Source organism: Lolium perenne, chromosome 6 (genome assembly GCF_019359855.2).
Source record: "Lolium perenne isolate Kyuss_39 chromosome 6, Kyuss_2.0, whole genome shotgun sequence".
Lineage (NCBI taxonomy): Eukaryota > Viridiplantae > Streptophyta > Magnoliopsida > Poales > Poaceae > Lolium > Lolium perenne.
In genome coordinates, this window is record NC_067249.2 from 254,424,282 (window position 1) to 254,429,712 (window position 5,431).

General features: G+C 41.9%; 1 long non-coding RNA gene across 1 annotated transcript; it reads left to right on the forward strand.

The window, feature by feature from the left end:
* Positions 1 to 685: 685 nt before the first annotated feature.
* LOC127305211 (uncharacterized) lies at positions 686 to 5,105 on the forward strand. The gene is made up of 3 exons (XR_007853741.2): positions 686 to 2,951; positions 3,067 to 3,500; positions 3,693 to 5,105. It is a non-coding gene; the product is annotated as an uncharacterized lncRNA (long non-coding RNA).
* Positions 5,106 to 5,431: the final 326 nt, after the last annotated feature.

Here is a 5,431-nt window from a genome sequence, read left to right on the forward strand (position 1 = left end):
TTCCATTGACCCGTAATACGACAGGAAATCCCATGAGAACATAAAACCTTAACCTCTTCAAAGGTGTGTTGTATTGTAACTTACGATTATTTAATGAATATGCATACCGACCGGTGATCATTGAGTTCGTTTTCATAGAACATTGTTCCTTCGTTTTTGGATAGCTATAGAAAAAGTAGTAAAACGATGGGTATAGTACTCTTCTTGAGAATTCATGGATTTCAAAATAAGAATCAAAGTAAGTGCCTAAAAATGCATATGTAATTTTGAACATAATATCTAAAGATTATTTTGATACTTTATGCATCGATTAATGCAGAATCAAGGGATGCCCCTTTTTCGAAGAAAAAAAAACACCTAAAGCCCTTTTTATTGTGTACTATTTGTTTTCCTCCTACTAAAAAAATGAAACACCATAAATCATGGAAAAAATTTATATGATTTGAAAATAGCTAGCCCGTGCAGCTGCACGGGTTGATGGCTAGTTGTACTACTAATGAAAATGGGATTGGAGAGCCCCTGACTTATTCTATGAGTCCCATATCTCTTGAGATTGATCAACTACCTTGTTATCTTTACTATTAAATGGGAGTTGGTCGTTTGACACTCAACGCATTTGGTGGTCGTCATTGAAACCATCCTGTCCGTCCAATTACCCGCTACCAAAAAAGCACCGTCCGATTCGATTCTCTCCCCGCCCGTCCGTGCTAATCTCCCACCCAAGATATCTCTCGCCTCCTCTCGCCTCTAAACCCTAACCCCTTTCTTCCTCGGTATCCAATTCCAATCACGCCGCCCGCCTCACCACCCACCACCCTGGATACTCCAGCCCCTCCCACCTCCTACCGGTCCTCTGACGCTCAGGTGCCCCTGCCCCCCTCCTCCTGGTGACCACAGAGCTCCGCACGGACGAGGGACACGCATGCCCGCCGGCCTTGATGGTCGCCCTCTCTCCCGTGGCCAGCCGCGCTACGGCGAGGAGCTGAGGGCAGGCGGAGAGCGAGCGGAGGGTAGGGGAGAGAGAGCCATGGGCATGATAGGCGGCGAAGGGCAAATGAGCATGTCACGATAACGCAAATCACGTCGGCAATCACCCAAAAAAAACATCATCGCTACCACCACAGCGCACCATACAAGTCAATGATGTTCGCCCTAGCACTAGGCCGTCGTCCTCGACTGCGCCCTCCATGCTAGCGCGGCATGGCTATGTCGCCCCAGCGGTGGTGACCGCCACACCAACGCGACACCCTCCGCAGCGCGTCCCGCCCAACGATTCACAGCCATGCGGCTCCGCCATCCCTAGATCGGATCAGATATGGCTCGGTTCTTGAGGTGAGCGTCAAGCCTGGTGATTATCTTGGTGTTCCCTCGATTGGGTAGCACGGTTAGTGCAGGGTCTTTGTGCTGGGATCACATCCCGTTACCTTCATGGAAAAAATGACTTTGGATCTGATTGTGTTTGCTGGAGTAGCAGGATTTTGGTCATCTCAAAATTGGATCCTTTCTTTGTGATGAATCTTGAGGAATGAATGGTGGTTGCATCCAGAAATGCGTAAAGATTTTATCAGTCAGCCTGTTCTCCTTTGTCATATGTCAGAACAAAAGGCTTCAAAATATACCACTGCATTCACCAGCGGTGAATCTTTTTCAGAAGCGGGTGCTTAATGGAAGTTGGGACAATCACTTAATACTAAAGTCTTCTGCGTTTTTGTTATTGGAGCAGATTTTTTTTTCGAGCTCATGAGATATGACAGCCTCATGCATTATATGAAGATATTCAGTGAAATCTCCTCCGTATTGTTAACAGACTGAAAGTTCAAGAAATGTGATGTTGCCTAATTTATTTCCCTAACTGTTATGCTACCTGAGAGGAGGTTGGAGAATTTATTCGGACAATCACTTAGTACTAAAACATGAAGCTTGTTATGTCCATAATTCTATTAATGGCTTGTCATTCTTTATTGATCATCACAGTGGGATGAATCAGATACCATCTTGAGTCACAGTGTATATCCTTTGAAGTTTTACAATTTTTAGCTTCAGGCCAACATTTGTCCCACAAACTGAAGCAGGGTAGGAGAGCTGAAGTTGTCACACGGATCTGGCCCTTGTATATTTGTATTTGTAGAGCTAATGTGGTTTGCAAATTGCAATTGCAATTTCCTCTTTCGTTAAACCATCAGAAGCTTTTGAACTTTTATTTTTGTTCTTTAAAATGACATATATGTTTAGATCGTTGTGCATTTTTAGGTCTGTTGTTGGTAGTTATGTTAACAATATTATGATGTACTCTTGTAATATACCCTGGACATTTTACTTTTGAAACTTGAACATTTCTTAACATGTTTTTCCTGAAGAAAGAATTCTTTTGGTCAGTATGGTTTCTAAAGATTTATGTCATGACTCTATGCTAAATTCATGTTTATTGCACGTGCTTGAGAAAGAGGCATCACTTATCTTCTTTATCTGAACCCGAGCAAAAATAGATAACACAAATTCTTATAGTTGTTTGCCTATTTGTGTGTAGGTTCCGATGTACAAGCATATAGCAGATCTTGTTGGTAAAAGCGCTACAACGCTTCCCGGCCCTGCAATTACAGTCATTAATGGTGAAACCCATGCTGGAAATAGTCTTCCCATTCAAGCATTTCCACTTTACATGTACAACTATCTTTTGGAGCAAAAGTTTTTGTCAACGGCTAAAAAACTACATACCCGTAACTTTTTAAGTTAGAGGTTGTTTACTCCCTTGTTTCTTCCAATTGATTCTATTTTTAATAAGCACAAATGAAGATGGTCCGTCCATGTATATCAACACCTCTAGATGCTTTAATGTTTTTTTGGACCTTCAAGTAGAGTTTCTTTCTGTAGGAAATTATGATCTTTCAGTTGGTACAAAGAACTTTGAAGAAGGAATGCAGGTGGGCTCAGAGACATATCATTATCTGAAGGTTCCCTCTATTTCTAAGAAACTGCTTCACATATATCTGTAGATAATAATACCATGCATAGTTTCATGTGTTTATCCATGTTTTCCAATCTCATATTTGGACCAACCTGATTCAGGATGGAGCTTGGCTGCGGTGCAGCAATGGCGCCATGGAGGCATGAAGGATGAGTTGGTGCTTGCCTGCCTGAGATGCCGCTGGTGGTATTAGCTATTCCACCCCCACAAAGAGAACAATAATCGTCTCAATGGCCTCCTCTCTTGGGGGATTCTGAAATAGATGCGAATATGGTGGTTGGACGATTCTCGGGAGGGGCACCTGAAGAGCAGCCTGGACGGAAAGGGAAGACATCTACCCGAACGCTCTCACTCACTCCCTTTAGCCAAGCGTGATGTATGGATGGACAGACGAGGGCTACCGAAAGCACCATCTCCCTGAGATCATGGTACCCGCCACTACTGCCAAACTAATCGCCTGGATGGATGAGTTGTCGGTCGCATGAAGTACCCATCAGAAACAACATCATGCTGAGTGTTTGGCGAAGAACATGAGGTACATTGTTTCCTGTAGACTAATTTCGTTAACTGATGTGTCCCTGATGTCTATAACATTTGAATGGGCCGAACAGTTAACACTGTATTTACTCTTTAAGCTCTGCAAGAAAGAACCAAACGATTACCCTGCTGATCTAAGTGTAGACGCCATTTACCCTATGATAGCTGGAATACTGCTTCTCTTTTGCAGGAGGGGACGCTTCTGTGTGATAAATTCCCACGCTTATTCTCCTTTGCATTGGATGAAGATATTTACTCTCTGCTGATGACATTACATCCAAGTTCTATCTCCCTCTCTCAATAGAAGCATTCCAGGAGCTGCAGATAGTTCAGCAAATAGCACAGGACAACCCTCTTACTCTTGATGCTCATGATCAAAGAAGCTTTGTTTGGGGGAAAATATACTTCAGCAAGGTATTATCGTTTTCTGTTTGAAAGAGTGCCTAAGAATGAGATAATGATTTCCATCTGGTCCTCTAAAACTCTCCCCAAAATCAAGGTGTTTCTCTGGCTTCGTATGCTTGATAGACTAAACACAAGGGATATTATGAGCCGTAAAAATTGGACTGTTGATTCTGGAACAGATTGCTCTTAATGTCTTACGGCCAGCCTGGAGACAAGATCTCACTTATTTTTTGAGTGTGAATTTGCTAGAGGCTGTTGGAATGAAATCAATATTCAGAGGCCGAGCAACAAATCTATGGCAGAAGGGTTTGGGGAAGCTAAAAGCAATTTTCAAGGGCCCTGTTTCGTCGAGGTTTTTGCATGTGCTGCTTGGAACATTTGGAAGTCTCGAAATGATTTTATCTTTCAGGCCATTCCCTTCTCCCTGGGCATATGGAAAGTGGGGTTTCAGAGTGACCTATGGTTGCACCATTATAGAGTCAAGCAGACAGTAGTCCAACCTCTCCTTGACTGGCTCCTAGAGATTTCTAATTAATTTTTTTCCTTATGTCTTTCTTAGGTGCCTTTCAACCACCTTGATGTAATCTTTTTTCTTGGGGGGTTTTCTATGCCCCTTTGTACAGTTTACTTTTTTGTTCATATATAAAAAAAACTATACTGTAGGGGCTTCCCCTACGGTACAGGTGTCAAAAAATACTGCTTCTCTTAACAACTTTATCCGGTCAAGTCTTTTTTATCAAATTGTTTCTATTTCCATTTCCTAAACTTGTTGTCACATTGCCCAAGTGGTCTGGAAAGCTACATTGGGCCTTGTTGTGTCATTCTAACTGTTAACCTTCATCTTTCTAATTGGGTGTGGGATAACATAGTGTTGTGATATATAATTAGTGCTCTAGATATGTGTATCTTTTCTCCATGGTTATTATTGAAAAATATGCATACTAATGCGGCTAGGAACCTTGATAGAGGAGCATACTGTTTACTTGCTTTTATTTTCCGTAGTCTGAAATTCTCTAAAGCTTAATGTCCATCCAGTTCCTTGGATAGAAAAGCTCATTAGCATATCCTCTCATGGCTTCTAGGAAACATGATGGTTTCTTGGCCTTATTTTTGTCTTTTACATCATTGCTCCTTAATACTCCGTACATATATTTTCGTATCCACAACCAACATGTTCTTATGTTTCTTTTATCCCTTTCTTGGCAGGCAGGCTTTTGTTGGTGTTTCCTTAAACCTGTAATAGGTTACAAGCATTAGACCCTTTGCTGTCGCTGAAGAATCCGCATGTTCTGATATCTGAATATTGGAGGAAAATTTAATATAATTGTATTTGGTGATGCCTTGGAAGGATGAGAGGACATGCCTTCAAGTTTTTCATCAAATAGGATGAGTTTCATCCAAGGAGCCACATATGAGCTACATCGGAGGCTCCACAATATTGTATTGAGGGGTTTCATGTTGAAAGATTTAGATGGATCCTATCTTTCATGATTGATCGGGAATGGTGTTCCTGCTGTACTTACG